Source organism: Accipiter gentilis, chromosome 1 (genome assembly GCF_929443795.1).
Source record: "Accipiter gentilis chromosome 1, bAccGen1.1, whole genome shotgun sequence".
Lineage (NCBI taxonomy): Eukaryota > Metazoa > Chordata > Aves > Accipitriformes > Accipitridae > Astur > Astur gentilis.
Window position 1 is genome coordinate 44,219,780 of NC_064880.1, and position 17,313 is coordinate 44,237,092.

Genomic DNA, 17,313 nt, shown 5'->3' on the forward strand with positions numbered 1-17,313 from the left:
AGGAGTGTAAGATTACTTTAGCAAAAAGGGAGTTCGTTGAGTTTACCATTCTTTCATGAAGAACTTCTTTGTTAAAAGAAACTTTAAAGACACAAAATGAGAAGATTTCTTAAATTTATTTATATAGTTACTGTTGTATCCAGAAATGCTCAGTGCTACAAATGACCCAACTTAAAAGCCTGACAGTTGTCATCCATTCCACTTATATTTTGTCTGACAGAGACTGTAACAGTGACCTATGTTAAGAATCACTGTGTATGTGGCCAAAAACAGAGGAGAATCGTACTTCAGGAAGTCAGCAACAGAGATGATAATTTGCTTCAGAGTACTTTTATTTGAGAAACTCTGAAATCATCCACTGCATCTGGAAATACTGACTGTTATAATGCTTACAGACTAAAAAATCATCCATGGATCCTGTGAAATGTACTCATTTCTTGGCTTTAATATTCATTTTGCTCCCTCTCCCCTCCCTTTACAAAACTGAAGAATGTTTGCAATGCAATACTACAGATTCACTTGTTGAAAGCAGGACTAAATAGTTTTCACTACCAAAGGAAGCCTGCAGAAAGCTGGTGAATTTAGAAATTGCTTACTTGCTTTGCCCCTTCCCAGTGAACTACAGATCACAACTACATCCCAGGCAGCTAACCCACATAATATGCTGCTTGTTGCTTGGCAAAACAAACTTCACTTTATGCTGAATGTTTCTTATACCCAATGACTAGAGCTTTAGGCCAGACAACATCACAAATACATGCTACAAGTGTTTCACATATACATACATACATACATATGCACACGTACTTTTTAGGAGCATATCAGCATTTTCTTGTTTCAAATCTAATCCCAACAATGGAAAAAAAAAGAAATCTGATAAATTTTCAGGGCAATCACATAGCTGTTAAAACTCCAAGTTTAAAAAGACATTTGTTTCCCCTTCCTTAAATACTGCTCTGCGCAGCATCAAGAAATAAAAAAATATTTCTTACTTCACCTCTTGCACTAAGGTAACATGACCTGGTCACGATGTTACTGACTTTGTAAACCTTTTTAATTATGTCTTTTATATCCATTTTGGGGTACATAAGTAGTAAAATTTAATACAGACTTTGTGAAAAATTATTACAAAAACATTAAGATACTCATCAAAATTTCATGAATGGGCATCTTTGTACCTATAGACGTAGCTGCCATTTGAAACAATTTTAGAGCAGAAAGCTTATCAGCCTCGTATCTGAGCTGACTTACACAGATATCACAACAGTTTTACACATTAACAGTATCACATGTTATATCAAGAAATTATTTCGGTTTACAGACATTTTACAGGCACCTTGATTTTTGTTTTTTGGTCTGCTTTTTTTTTTCCCCCAGTGCAAGATATCTAGACAGTTTATATTTGATAGGCTGTTCATAAATTATACCCTACTGCTGTTTGCAGGCTGGAACTTCTTCCCACACAGATTTCATTTTATCATCAGACTGTTTAATTCTGCGCTTATAAAAATGTCATCCTAGTCATAAGGGAAGAATTAGACAGCACTGCCTAAGTTTTCTGCACAAACTGTGACAAGATGTAATACTGTAATACTAGTATGCCAGTAGAGTATATCAATTGCAGGATCAGGCCAATATACATAACCCATTAAAGAGCTATGTCTTGCTGTTTTCCAAAGTGCAATGAAATCATGAAGTAATATAAATTAGTAATACATTAACTGTATTACAGTATGCACACTGTTACCTCTTGATATCATAGCCTAGAATACATTAATACACTGATAATATCATAAGAATACACTAAAAATTATTTCTGAGCAAAAGCAGTATCAGTCTCTACATTATCTCCCAAAGTAAAAATCTTACAGTATGGAAGAAGTTATCAGGCGATTCTAACCCTTCCGCATGTTGTGCTTTCCACAGTCTTTCTAAAAGACACCGAATTTCCCCTTAGGGCACACTTATAATCAAGTTCTGTGAGAACACATTATGGATTTTTCCAGATATTTTATCCAACATGCTGAATGATATATGAAAAATATCTCTATATGGAGTCAGGGGAAGACAATTTAATCACATATAATACTGGAATACTCACACATGTTATTGTATTTTAATTTGTATGATAATTTCTAAGTTAAATAGGTTAAACCTATGTCACTTGTGTAGTTTACTGCATTATTGCTGATGTATAAAATATTCTATGTAGATGATAAAAAAATGTATATTTAAAATGTATATAGAGTACTAATGAACTAAACAGATGGAGTCATGTTTTTAACTTAACTGGAAATAAAGTAACTAACAGCATTTGTGTAAATGAAAATAAATCTCATGAAAACCTGAATGGATTTTCTTTTGTTAGACGGAAGTTTCTGCTTGGCATATAGCTATATATTACAGCCAATGGCTGTATTTTGCTGACATGGCCTGTCAATAGCTATGTCTCAGCTGTTAAAAAGCAGTAAGTTAAACATATAAACTCTATACTAGTTTAAGGGTTTCTGCACAGATTCCAATATACAAAAGTGAAAAAAGAAAGGGAAAAGGGAAAAAAAGGGGAAAAAAAATTTTTATGTATCTCAGTACTCCAAGAAATACTATTTTCCCAAAAGTATTGCTGTCAAAAAACCCAAACAAATTAAAGTGCAAGTTAATCACAGTACTGATCCTTCACATAAGCCCTGCAACCTGATAGCAGCAGACACCCATGTCTACTGAGATCCACGGAGACTTCCTGGGACTTCATTTGTCTTTGAACACTCAGTTACGCAGATCAGACTGCAAGCTGAAGGCTTGAACCTACTTCATCATAAATGATGCTGGTTTGAAAAGCAGCTATCATTAAAATGCCAGACAAAGGCACAAAAAGTATTTATTTTAAACAAATCTATTTCTCTGTTAGATCCACTTAAGAGTCTTCAAAGTAAAAAATATTTCCAATGGCATTTACTTTTCATTCCTTGTCCCATTCATTTAATATACAAGACACTGTTAAGTTTGGACAAGAAAGTTGGACACTTCAGTTTCATGTTTAGGGTAACAGCTGTACATTTATTTATCAAAGATCTTATACCGACATTACTATTTCTTATTTGACTTTTGTTACTTCACATTAAAAAAAGTACTTTACATTAGAGCCAAAATTAAATCAAACTTAATCCCAAATTATGCTAAACACTTAAAGTGGTTTTTGTTAGATTAAGGCCCACTCCATCAAGCTGCTCCACACAGACAGGCCTCCATCTATAATATTTACAATGGGACAACAGCCCACACAGCGGCCCTCACCAGAGGAAGACTCTACAAAGATGCTAGTCACAAAAAACATCACAAATCTCTAGCAGCAGATACAGAAGACGACACTCCCACTCTGCTTTTCCCCAAAATACTAGAATACAACAAACCTTTCCTCCCCATCAGTAAATTTTAAAATGTTTTACCTAAATCCTTACACTAACAGCCAATACCCTGAACTTCACTATTTGCAAATTTACACTATCGAACCTGTGGTGCAAAAAACCCATCTAGAAGTAGGCTAAGCTCTTTTAGATGTACCATCACCATATTTCACTAGAGTAATATGCTCTTAGTATTCTCACAGCTCAACTCTAACATTTCTGGTGCACAGAAGTTCTCAGCTGGAAGTAAGAACTTCCAACCTCAATGGTTTTACAATGCCAACTGTCTCTAGAACACACGCACACTCACAGAGCTTTAAATCCTCATACAAATAAACTTGTACACACAGAACTGAGAGGGAAAATCATCTTTTGAGAAGCTACATAATATTACTACAGAAGTATGTGTTCCTTCTGCTGAACTTAGCCTGCAACGTAACTTTTCACATTCTGAGTAATTTTTCTTCTAATGTTTTTTAGCCATTGTGGTTCTTCAGGTAGCTACTTACCTACTTATGATTTGGTTTCATAATCCATTATATTAAGGATTTTCCATAAATAGAATACATTGGCAATACAGTAGAAATTAAATACATATGGACAAGAAGGACAATAACAGAAACATAGATTACATACACATTTGTTCTCTCAGGCCTTAGCCTGAGAAGTGAAGACAGAAAAAGTACATGTGCACATGACAGGCTAAATGCAAGAGGTCAACCTCATCTTTTTTAGCTTTATTCAGTTACATGAGCTCACTGACTAACTACATATATATTTGGGCAAGAGGGGCATGCAGACACCCAGAAACAACTACAAAGAAAATACTTTTGGAAACTGAATACACATGTACATTCAGCTAAGTATTCATCAAGAAAGGCCATGACAGTGGTTTTCAGGAAACTGTGCAATTGGAAAAATCAATTTTGTAGAGTTTTCTTTAATTACTGCAACAAGACCGGGATTTGCTTGCCTCTCCTATGCATCTGTCTGTACCCTGTACCAGGAGTCTGCAGATCCCGTGAGATCCACAGGAAGGCAGGCCTCGTGAGCTCTAGAGCTTCCAAGCACAGCCAAAGCTTCTGCAGATGACAGCTGTCACTGGACACATGCACGAATCCCAAACAGTAGAAGTGGAACACTGAAAAACTAACACTGCCCGAAGGTATGCGAACTTTTTACACAGCAGGATAGATATGAGGTCTAGATTGGACCATTGGTTTAGCTAGTCTGATTCCGAGTACAGCATAAGGGCACCTGCAGAAATTGATACAGGTTAGCACTATTTCTCCACCTCTTCCCTTCACAAGGCATGCTTCACCAAACTCACGGAAAATGACTGCAAAAGTGGTACCGCTTACAAGGACGAAATCTGATACGGGCACTCCAAAATGTTTAAGCATGACAGGCCCAGGTACATATTCCTAGCAAGCTTGCAAATTATTACTGAAATCTGTGACTAAGTACAGCAAATAAACAAAGCAACTGAGATCCGATTCAAAAGAAAAACCTAGTCCTCTGTCATTTGTCTTGTACCAACGGCAAAGATGCTGCTCAGCCGAAATAAGACATCTCTCCTGACTAAAACTCCTTGGACCAGAATGTCACATGTATGCAGAGAGATAGGTCATGCTCCAAGCAGACTTTCAAAGCAAGACTAAAGCTGTGATCGCTGGATTCCACATATCTACTTTCTTTATGACTGTGCAAAAGCCCTCACAGCTGCTCTGAACAGTTTACAAAGACAAAGTGATCAGAGAGATGATTTACATTTGCAACATAAATGTCTTCCCTTTTTATGAGCCAGCTTAACACAGACGCTGCTGCACTCATCCCAGCTGAGGTTTGGCAGGAGTTGGGGGAGGAAAGGCGATGAAAAGTGAAAGTGTTTAAAGCCCAGCCGATTTCTCCTCAACTCCTACCGGTCCCCCCTGCCCTCCCATCCACTTCCAGCCTGGCACTTGTTAGCAGCTCCCGACGCTGGAGAGAGATCCCTTTGCAAACGCTTCCTCCGAGCAGCTGAGAGGAGACTCGGAGAAGGTTACTCAAAAGATAAAATCAAACGAAATGAATTTTCACAGGTCGGCACGCTTCACCCCATCTTACACCAGGAACAATGGAGACGCGGGCAGCGGGAGGATACGGCCGCCCGGGAGGACGGGGCCGGAGGGGGGGGGGACACGCTGCCTGTCCGCTCGCCCGCCCGCCCGTCCGTCCGTCCGCGGCTCCCCCGGCCCTTTTGTCTGTCCGTCTGTCAGACGGCCTCGCTGGCAGCGCCGGCCCCATCCCCACCTCCCCGGCGAGGCCTGCTTGGCCCCGCGGCTGCCGGCCCGCCGCGCTGGGGGCCGGCTCCGCCGGGGAAGCCCCGCCGCCGGCCGGGGGGAGCGGAAGGGAGCTCCCGGCGCCCCCCCCAACCCCCGCACGGCAGGCAGCGGGGGAGGAGGAGGGCGCCCGCCGCCTCGCTCCTCATCCCCCGCTCGCCGGCCTCTCCGCCGGCGGGGCCAAGCGCGGCCCATGCGGGCGGGACGCGACGCGCCGGGCCGGGCCGCGCCGAGCCGCGGCCCCCCCCCTTCCTTCCCTTCCCTCTCCTCCTCCTCCTCCCTCCCTCTCGCCCTCCCTCCGTGCACCTCCCGCCGCCGCGGCGGGCGGGCGGGCCCGGCCGGACCCCGCCAGCGCCAGCTCCCGCTCCCGCTCCGGCTCCCGCCCGCCGGCACTTACCGGCCGCAGAGCTGCGAAAGGAAGGCGGGCCGGGCCGGGGCGCGGCGGCGGCGGCGGCGGCGGCGGCTCCTCAGAGTGCCCGTGCCGCGGCCCCGGGCATGGCGGGGCGGCGGCGGGGCGCGGGGGAGGGGAGGCGGCGGCGGCGGGGGAGGGGAGGCCGAGGGGAAGTTGGCGGCGGCGGCTTCTTCCTGCTCCGGCGGGGCGAGCGGCGCCTTCCCTCAGCCTCCTCCTGGCGGTGACAGCGACAGCCCGGCCAGAGCGCCGCCGCGCCGCGGTGCAGCATGGGAAACACGCCCGGAGGACCGGCGGGCGCCCGGGCGCGGCGGGCCGCCGGCGCGGCCAAGCGAGGAGGAGAAGGGGAGAGGGGGGGGGGGGAGACGGGCCGCCACGGGCCGGGGCCGGGGCCGGGGCGGTGCCGGCGGCCCGGGTTACGCGCGGGTCAGGAGGCTGGCGCGGCCGTGGGAAGCCCCGCCGGGCGGGCCCGGCCGAGCGCTGCCCCGGGCCGGCCCTGAGGAGAGGCGGGGCGGGGAGCGCCCTTCGGTCGTGCGGGGTGCGCAGGCCTCGGCCGAGGGGATGGCGCTGCCGGAGGGGCTGGGGGTGACCACCACCACCCCACCACCACCCCCCGTCGTCGTCGTCGTCGTCCTCGTCGCTGCAGCGGGGGCTCTCGGAGGAGAGGGGGCCGGAACCGCCGGCGTCGGTGCCAGGGACGGGGGCTGAAGGAAACCCCCATCCCCGCCACTGAGGCCGGCTCCCCTCGGCCCGACGCACCCCGCTTCTCTCGGCCGAGGCCCGCTGAGGCGGAGGGGTGCGGGCCCGGCGCAGGAGGCCGCGGGAGGCCCCGGACCACCGGAGTTCTCGGGGGGGTGGTGGCTGTGGGACTCCCGGCGCCTCCAAATCCATCGAGAAGCCCCGAGATGAGGCTTCTGCGCTGTAATCGCCGTGATCGTGATGTCCTCCGTGACCCCACACGGGGGTTCACTATTGGGAGAATTGCTAGAGGCCAGATCTTCTTAAAAGGCCGGGCGTTCCTTGGGATAACTCTCCACCCAAACCGTCTGCGCCTTTACAACCTTGACTGTGTCTTGGTCTCTCTTGCATCTCTCAACTACATCTCTTTCTTTTAAGGGTGACCAACTTTTCCACGTTTCTCTAAATAAAGCCTTTAGCCCAGCAACCCACTTAAGCGCGCGCTTAACTAAATTGCTTTATGTCACTTGCTTATAATTAAGCATGTGCTTAAGTGCTCTGCTGGATTGAAGCCAAAATCTGCATAAGCTCTGTTGGGTAAAATTTACCAGCTTCGTCGGGCTTAGCTTTGTGAGTCAGTCATTCAATCAGCAGCAGCCCAAAGCCTTTTGCTACAAGCTTAGTTATTCCCAGGTTGTCCTACAGGATCACCCTGTCTCTGTGATGAGGCTTATGCCCTTCATTCAGGTCCTGTTAGAAGTAAGATGCATCTGCCTGGTGAGTCAGCTTCATGTAGGGTTTCTAGTTCCTTTAACGAGATGCATTAATAAGGTTCTGCATCCTTATGCAGGTCATAGATTGTGCCATCCGGTTACAGTGACAGAAGTTGCATTAAGAAGGAAATATTAATGACGCTAGGGCCCAGTTTGAAGGTCTGCCCTGACTTTATACAAGAGGTATATTTCAAAATAATTGCATCGAGTACTCAATCTGTATGAACAGAGGAAGGAGTTAATAAAATGTGGCTACGTTTCATGCAGTCATCTACAATTTTACATAAATACAAGAAGTGTCATTAACCTGCTTGCTGAACAAAATGGGAAACTTTAATTTCCAAAAACAGAGTTTCAGAAACTGAGGGAAGATGTACATTTATGCAGCTTTGATATTTTTTTTTTTTTCCTTTCAAAGACAATTAATTTGGTGACTCTATTCATTTTTACCTGTCAAAAAAAATCTTTTGAATTTCATTAAGTCTGAGTCAGGAAGCTCAGCACTAAAACCTTATTTTAAAATACACTGAGGAATTAAAGCTTTCTGCAGGGTGAGCACAACTCTTTCTCCAAGGACACATCAATTGGAACCTGCTTTTCAAAAAATTTTGTTTGGCAATTAACAGTGTAATGTGAAGAAGAAAGACTGTCTTGTATTTAATTCAGAAAAGTAAGACTCAGCATATTTGGGTTCTGTTCATTACTCCCCTACCATTCTTCTATGACCTTAATCAAGACATGCTCCAATTTTCAAATGTCAGTTTGGGTTAGGGAGGGGGTTTCTGTTGTTGTTTTAAGAGGAACTGAGCACCTACAAATTGTCAAGTTCACTGAGAATCTTACAGTGCTTTGTTCATCTGGAAGTCCCCCCCGCTGAGGCAGGGGTAGTCAAGGGACATGTCAGACCTTGGACCTTTCCCTCCTTGCCACCTGCATTTTCAAATGATGGTAGTTCCTCACCAAGTCACACAGCTATGGCACTGACGGTGTTTGTATTAGTGTTCTGACACACATTTAATACTGTGGTGTTTATTTATTAATATTAGTGTTTTGACATAACAAAATGGAAAAGGAATATATAAAGCCAGTAGCTTGAGAAGCTTAAAGGAGCACTTGCATTTTGACCTACATTTTTTTTTTTTCTGATGCTGCTCTGTAAATAGCAGACAAACTCTGCTTTTCCCTAGGGAAAAATTTAACAGGCTTTAATAGAGTCTTCCCTCTCCCTTCTGAGTTCCAGAAGTTGCCCACCCATGAGAAACCCTCTAAAAGGCAATGTGTGTGCAGCGTGGAGCACAGTACGTTTCAGTTTCCTTTTTTTAGGAGGGCTAAATAATGGAAAGTAAAAGGCACCAACCCCCCAGGTTGTTTTTTTTTCTTCCCTTTTCTGTATTAATCTAGGAACCAAGAAAAATAGGAAGCACAAGTAGGCTATATATTAAAAAGGGTGGCTTTGGGGAATTGTTGGAGAATATATGTGTGTTTTAAAAGGTCTTAAGCAGGAAGTGGCTTCAGAAGTAACTGCGTAGAACAAGCAGAACCGTCTCATCTGACCTCCTGCGTAACAAACGGAAGGATTTCACTCAGAAATTAAGGCATCAAGGCAGTAACTTCTAGTGAAGCAGCAGCTGATCTGGGAAGATCCAGTCTGGGAATTTGAGAGAGAAATCCACCAGTTAGGTAGGTTTTCGAGATGGCCACTTAGCCTAACTCTTAAAGTTACACCTTTGCATTTGTCTGAATTCATCTAGCCTGAGCTTCTAATCATTAGTTTTAGCTATTGGGTTCAAGGGCCATGAATCCAAATTTTTAACTCTATTTTCCAGGTCTTGCTTTATCCTTGTAACTCTTTTTAAATGCCCTTCCAATTTTTCAGAAAGTATTTTTGTTTGTTTGAAAATATTGTTAGCATGGGCCTACTGCTCAGTCATTTAGCCCACAGGTAGATCAAGAACCATTAAGTGTAGCTTCCCAACACACCCCCCAGCCCCAATTCCATGTATCCGTGTAACCTTATATCTGTGCCTTTGGAGTGATGTACAAAGTCTAGTGATGTGGCTTGTCCTACTGACTCTGCCCAAGGTGAAGTTTCCTTGTTACTTTTCTGTCATTCAGGGATACAACCTGTCTGTCTTCTCCCCTTCCCGGTGTGGATGTTGCAAGTCCCAGGTAGTAGTCTCATTCCTTCGAACATACACTACTGGCTTTTCTCGAGTTAAAAAAAAAAATAAATACAAAAATATCTATGTCTGTGCATGGTTACAGGATCAGGCCGAAGGAAATGTGAAAAGCAATCTGCATGTCAACAATCAATATTTTTACTGAGTATTTTATAAACATGCTAAGTCTCGAAACAGACTTAAGATTATCAGTGAAGAGTTCATGTCAGTAGTTTATATATGGAGAACACTGCCTGAAAAATCTTTATGTTCTCAAAAAAAGGTATTTGCAAACAGAAAGTTCAAAACCAAGGTAAATCCAAGATAAAGCATGGGGTGATAAGTTGTGGAAATACACAATTCATCCTCCCAAACAATGCTAAACCAGCCTTTTCTGTGCTTGTGGAATCATCAAAGAATTGAAGTTAATAACTTTGGTGGAAGATGAGAGTAACTTGACTTTCCGAGATAGCAGATGTGCTCTCCCCCACCCACTTGAGTTATTCTTTTAATGTGAAAGTTAGTTTATGCTTTAGTGTCTGTGTGTCTCACCAGTCTATACGCTGTGCATGAGCTGCAATTTTGCCTGGAAACCCTTTGACAGTAATGAGTACCAAATCATAACTGCATAAAGGAACAGTAACCATCATTAGGACTAAATCCAGCATGGAGAGCAAGAAGTAAATATAAACTGGTTTATTGTAAATGGCTTGTCGCCACAGAAGTGGAGATAAACACTGCTTAGTACTCATCACAGATTTGTCTCTCATTCCCTGTTCAGCAACAGAACCAAGCACATGTCTAACTTCAAAAATGCAAATATCCCATTGCATTAAATTGAGCTATCAGATACTGAATCGGAAAGGAAACTAAATGCGTTCTTCAATTTCTCTCCTCCCCTCCCATCCTTCCTTGGACCACTAAGGTCGCTGTAGCCCTGGTTAATACTAGTATGTACCAGTGATACAATGAATGATGCTTCAGAAATGCCTAGATGAATGCCTGACATTTCAACAGTGGATGCAATTGGGGAACAATTGCTATTGAAAGCTAGGAAACCTCCTTCCATCTATTCTTTTTCAATTCAAATATTTCACTAGGGCTTTAACTAGCACAAATATTCAATGCAGAAAATTGAATGAGTCCATTGTCTGAGCATCCATGCATGTTGTCTGTAAATTGCTCCTCTTCATTTCAGCATCCTTGATTGAATTTGTGTTCTAATTATTATTTTTTTTATAGCAGACTTTCAATTCATGATCCCCCATAAGCCTGACTCAATTGAGTCTGCATTGCCCTATATTGCTAGCAGATCAGGAATCAATCGTAATGTTATCAGTCACACAGTTGTACGGTATGCTTATCCTGACACTAGTTGATGCAGAGAAATGTGATGATATGGTGTGTCTCAAAATACCTGCGTATCTGATGTTTGTAAACAAAGATAATTAATTATGGCTAATATTGGTCAGAAGGAAAGGGTGCATGCAAGTCACCTGGCTCTTTTCCTTATTCCCAAAATCTTTTCTGTTCTCAAATCTGTTTAGAGGAGAACACTGTTCTGCTTCCAGCTGAGCCCTGAAGAAGTCTTCATACCAGATTAGTTTCTAATGCCACAAACACTCCTGACTTGACTCGTTCATTTATTTTGCAATAATACAGCAGCTTGAAGTGCTTTAGAACTTGAGCTGAAGACATTGCAAAAATCCCAGAGAAAATGAAAAGTAATGTTTTGATGAGAGATATACCTGTCTGAAAAAAAAGAAAGATAGCAAGTCAGCGTCAGTCAAGATGGTTTTGTGTAGACACGAGACATTCAGATATCTTTAATATGTTTGACTTGGTCCCACACGGCATTCCTGTAAAATTAGCATTATAATTCTCCAGATTAAAAGAAAAGAGGATGTTTAATGTCCCGTGCTGAGATGCCTAATAGGCAGAAAAAGCAACAAAAATGATGATAATATAGTACTCAGCCTAACACAAATTGTCAAATGACACAATGAGGCAGAATTTAGAGAACCAATTTCTCTGCCTTAAAACACAAGTTATAAGCAGAGCAGAAAAACATCTACTCTTAACTTAGATTGGCTGTCTACCTAAGACATTTGAGTTAACTGCAGATGGGAAAGTAAGAGGGCCTTAAACCCCCGCATGAACATTTTAGGATTAAGCCTTTCAGAATGAAATGTAAAAGAAGCTAGGGATATTTTATCTCTAAAAGAGAGAACATCCACACGGGGGATTGGTGGGCTTTAACTAATGCAATTTAATGTCACACCTTTGCTTAATTCATCTTAATCTTTCCCAAGTGTCCCACTGCAGCTGACTTCTTTAGTTTGAAGTATTACAGTGGATCTAATTCAAAAGATAGCATTAGCTGAACCGTTAGCTAAAGGCTTGTCCATGCGAGGAGGTTACTCAGTGCAGAGTAACCAGCTGCTTCGTATCTACTTTGTGTCAATACTCTTAGTTCACACTAAAGTGTTGTAGGCTGCATCGCACCACCTAACATGCACTAAGAGTTTGTGCAAAGCAACTACTGCATTTTAAATTCAGATTCACACCTCTTCAGAAGCCTGACATTCACCCAATTAAAAGTGAGACTCAATGATTCAAAGAGCAGGTAGGATACCAGACTGTGATGCAGTGATAATAGTGGGAGATTGTCACTTATTAACAAAAAGTTCAAAGTTAAAACAGGAAAAGTAAAAGTTAAAAAAAAAATAAATCTCTCTTTTGGAGATGACATGGATACTGCTGAAAAAAATGAAGCCCAATAGGATGTACATTCCCTGGGTGACAAGAATCAAGCCATTATGCTAAATGGGATGTTTCCATACATTATTTGAACCAATAGGAAAGCCAACAGAGTATAGAAAGCTGAATCTATGAAAGACAGTAAAAAGGAAAATCTCAAATTTCAGCTGGCAGTGAAGAAAGGGAAAATGAGAAGGGCACAAATGGACCTTGAAGACCAAACAGGGGTTGATTCTTGAAGAGAAAAAAAGGTCTTAAAAGGCTGGAACTGGAATTCTGCAAGTTAATTGCTCAACACAGCAAAAAAAAAAAAAGAAGGAAGGGTTTAGGGTTTTGCAGTCTCATAATAAAAAGCATCATGGAGTTGCCCTTCCTTTACTGGTCTCCTCGGGTAGTACTCTCAAAAATTGCATCAGAATAATAAAGGCTACTAACCATTCTCCAGATCACATAGAGTATATCCATGACTGTCAGAAGCTGAAACAACTGGGCTGCCAGCAAAACTGTGCAGCCACACATCTTCACCTGCAAATTGGTCAGAATGGCCTTTCAAAATATTTGAAAGATCGTGTTATGACAAGTAAGGTTTTGTAAATGAAAATCAGATCTCACTAATCTTTTAGAATTATTGATTTTATCAGTAAGGTAAGGAATAAGGAAAAATGTAAGTTTACTCTGTCTTCTAAAATATATTTGACAATTTAAAATGTCAGAATTTGTTCAGGAGAGAAAGCGGAGAGGAAAGCTAGGTGGTCACTTCTCATCAGGGCATCAGATTAAGAGCAAAGGCCTCAGCCTTCCATCCTAAATCCATTTCATGTTGTTTGTTAGAGTACAGATTGGGAAAAGATGAATGCTAAACTGGGATACGATAGATATAAATAGGAAACATAGGTATGAATTTATTAAGTTAACCAGGCCCCAGAGGGGACTAAAGGAACCTTCAAAAAAGCTAAATGAATGGACAATATAATGGCCAAAGAAGTTTGTTGTATCTGCATGAAGTTATGCGTTTAGGAGAAAAGGCAAACTGCTAAGATACCTTACAAATTAAAAATGGCTAAGGTACAGCTTCAGGTGGGGGGATCTTGGCAGGGAAAAGCAAGAAGGTAAAGCTGTTGACAGGCACATGAGAAAATTACTTTTCACATAAAATGAGAAGTGGACTACATGAAATTTCTCTAAGGCCAACGGAAGCTAATTATTAAACCCTTCGTGAAAGTAGTTGTGACTGATTTTTCTTTCAAAATACAAGGATGCATTGAACGGAATTGCTCAGGACTTGTACCAGACTATTCAGTGGTTCAACTGGAGGATGAAGACTGCTAAATTTTCAGATTACACCAAGCTGAAGATGGCTGCAAGAATGGCTGGGGTCCAGGTTCAGCCTCCTCTTGATAGTCTAGGAGTAAGCCGGAGAAGATGGAGCTCAGCACAGTAAGGACAGAGGAAAGGACCTGCACTGAATCTGTGGCTGAGCTTCAGGACAGCAATATTTCAGAAGATGGTTTAGTAGGGCAGCACGGTTGTTCACAAGCTGGACATGAACTGATGTGCACATCATGCTGTTATGTATGAACTGGCTTACAGCTTGTAAGACACAAAGGAATCATTTCCATTCAGTCTACACAGTGCTGTTACGGTTTCGGCTAGAAGGATTCTGTCTCGTTTGGGGCACGAAGCTCAGGAAAGACATGCCCCAGTCTGAAAGGACAGTAAGAATGGTAAGAGATCTCGAAAACATGACCAAAAAGGCCTAGATGAACGGCACTTGTTCCCAAGGAGAATGCTAAAGGGGAAACATGATGAGAGTCTTCAAATAAGTAAGAGGCCGTTGCACAGACAAGTGGAAAAAGCTGTTTTCCCTGCCCATGGGAGGTATATAAGATGTAAACTGCAGCAAGGAAGCTTTAGGTTAGATATTTTTCTGTCTTGCTAATAGCAAAGGTCACAAAACACCGGGGTGGCCTATAGGGCTGTGGAGTCACCAGAGATCTTTAGGAACAGATTAGGCAAATATACAAGGAATGCTTCAGGAAATAACCTAGATCATTGGCTTTGCCCCCAAGTGCCACCCAGCCTTGTTTTCTGTTGTGCAACAGAAAGCTCAACAACTCCATCCTTTCAGCATGCAGATAAAACAATCAAGCAGATAAGATAGGTTGAAGAACAATAAAAAGATAGAATATCTTGACATAGATCTGTGGTACAACCTCAAGCAAACTGCTGTGGTCCAGTCATCTCAAAAAGACAGGGAACATCAGAGGATTCAAAGTAGAGCAACAGGTAGGATCAAGGGCATGGCAATTTGGGAAAGATTGAAACGATTAGGATTATTATCTTCAGAGAACAATGAGGGAGACAGAATAAAAGTACGTGAAGTAATGTCTCGTACAGACTGATCAGGAACATCTCTTCTTCCTGTCTCATACCGTAGAATAAAGGGACCTTCTCTGAACTATCAAACTAAAGGTGGGATATTTAAAACTAAAAACAAACAAACAAACAAAACCACCAAAAAAACCACCTGAACAAAAACCACCAAAGGAAGTGCACAACAAGAGATTAACATGGAGAACTACTCCGCTATGGTGCGTCCAAAGCATTGATGCTAAAAACAAAAAGATTCAGAAAGAGAACAGCTTACCGACATAGCTACACGAGACACCTTAAAGTCTATGTCAAAAAGTCTGCTTCAGCTTGCCTGACATCAGCCCTTTGCACTGCACTCTGCTGTCCCCCATGGGACCTTTACGGCTGCGCTCCATCCCTCGAGAGCTGTTCCTTACTGAAACAACACGAGCCGCTGAAGGAAGGATGCAGGACCTTCTGCCACCAGCTGCGCTGCTCCTGCCAGCGCGAGGACTCAGGCAAGAGCCACCAAACCCATCCCGGCCGGCAGCCCCTAAACCACAGCGGAGTCACACCGCAAACCCAGCTAGCTGCTCGCAGTCACAGAACGGGTGTGCAATGGGGGAAAGAAGCCAAAAAGTCTAAGTTTCAGATATTGCTCTTTTAAAAGACAGCAAAGGTGCCTAAGAGAAGGACTGCTTGTTTTTAAGAGGACACTATTCATCCCAGTAGGCTGGGGACGGTTTGGTCATACTTGCTCATTGCTGAAAGAACAGAGGACAGGTCTGATCCAAGAACTTTCTGTCTTCAATATATACCGTGTCCCAAGCCCAAAACACTGCTTTTGCCCCAAAGCAGTAACTTGAATAGACTTTGTAAAATTGTGGCCTTGTTATCATCCTAAGAAAACTGAGCCTGTGTATCAAGTAGGTGTAACTGGCTGTTTCTGTGTGTCTAGTTTATCCAATAATGAACAAACAGCAACAAAGGATCTCCAACCCGGATGACAGCATGGACTGTACCTGTAAACAGAAGGGCAAAGGTCTTTATTGCAAAGTCTTACCCCAAGTTAACTTAACAAACCTATTCATTACTGAATAACTCCAACCATTAACTTTTCAATTATTTCTACATTTCAGCTAGTGCCTATGAAGAACTGAACTTGAAGTGGGATCAGATTAAAGACACATCCCAAAGACATACCAGAAATTTTGCCAGAAATTTGTTTAAAACACAAAACAAACATCAAGAGACCAGTTTCTGGGAAGGAATGTGGTGCTGCGTGTGGGCATTAAGAAAAATGTGACCTTTGTAATGCTGATACACCACAGTATTTTACACGAGGAGAGAGGTCCCTCCTCAGCTGCTCTCCGTGGGTCCACTTTGGTAAAGAAGGGATGCTGCACATGATACAGTCTCTCCACAGATGACCTCTTTAGTGGCAGCAGTTGTTTTTTAACATTAGAGCTAATGATGTTTCAACACCAGGCTATTTTCAGCTAACAGCACTGATTTCAAATTGTACACGACTTCCAACTAGCTTGATGGAAGAGCACCATCTCTCACGGTCTCCTAGAGCTTACAGGCTCTAGAGCATCACACCCGGCATGGCATCTGTGAAGTCCCTTGCACACTGACACAAGCCTCTAGAAGGCTTCGGCAAGGAATAAGGAGGACCAAGCGCGTCCTGCAGGTGAGACCCTGAAGAAAGACAGCACGCCCTCATGTTTCGTGCCCCGGCAGATTCAGAAAGCCTGGGACGGCAGTCAGGAGGTCAGCCCGTATAATGCCAGCTCAGAAAGCCTCCAGAATAGCAATTACCGCCTGCTTGGGAAATCGAGGGAGCTTGGCCGAACCTTAGGGACAACGTAAAATGAAAGTGGTCAGAAGAACATCAAACGGTTTGACTGTGGGCCGGGGATATCCCAGACAATAAAGGCGGTTTGGTAAGTGCTGCTTTCCATGTGCAAAGCAGATGAGAGTTCAATGCTGAGGATAATTTAAAAGTCAAATAAATTATTTACAATGGCTTGTAATAAATAAAATCATATTTCTTTGTAAAGTAAACTGTCCTTGTTTGCTGGCTGGATGCATGCATACCAAACCAGACAAGCAGATGAAGAAAAACTGGTCCCTGGGTGGCAGGAGAGACCCTTGCCCAGCCTCAGACGAGCTGCAGTAAATGGTGGAAGAAAATATCCCATCAGTGCTTCAAAGGGCAGGTGGAAAAGGAGCTGGCGAGGGGATGAAAGCACATAACTGGAGAGGACAAATGGTGACAGCAGACCGCAAGGTAATGCACTGCGGTTTTTTCTGGGTCAAAGCTGTGGGGGAAAATGTTGTCCCAAGACAAGAGGCAGCTTCCCTTTCCCGCAGCCCCTCTGGTGAGCTGACAAGCATTGCAGAGCTGCTGGTGGTTGTGCAGTTGGTTCTAACTACCAGATGAAGTTAAGACTC

General features: G+C 43.3%; 1 protein-coding gene across 2 annotated transcripts in view; it reads right to left on the bottom strand.

Moving 5' to 3' along the window:
- Window positions 1-6,291, bottom strand: part of ZNF148 (zinc finger protein 148) — a 42,705-nt gene extending 36,414 nt beyond the window's left edge. For both annotated transcript variants that reach the window (XM_049814566.1, XM_049814547.1), the window contains exon 1: window positions 6,123-6,291. The gene's annotated coding sequence lies outside the window, so the exon portion shown is untranslated. The remainder of the gene's footprint in view (window positions 1-6,122) is intronic.
- Window positions 6,292-17,313: the final 11,022 nt, after the last annotated feature.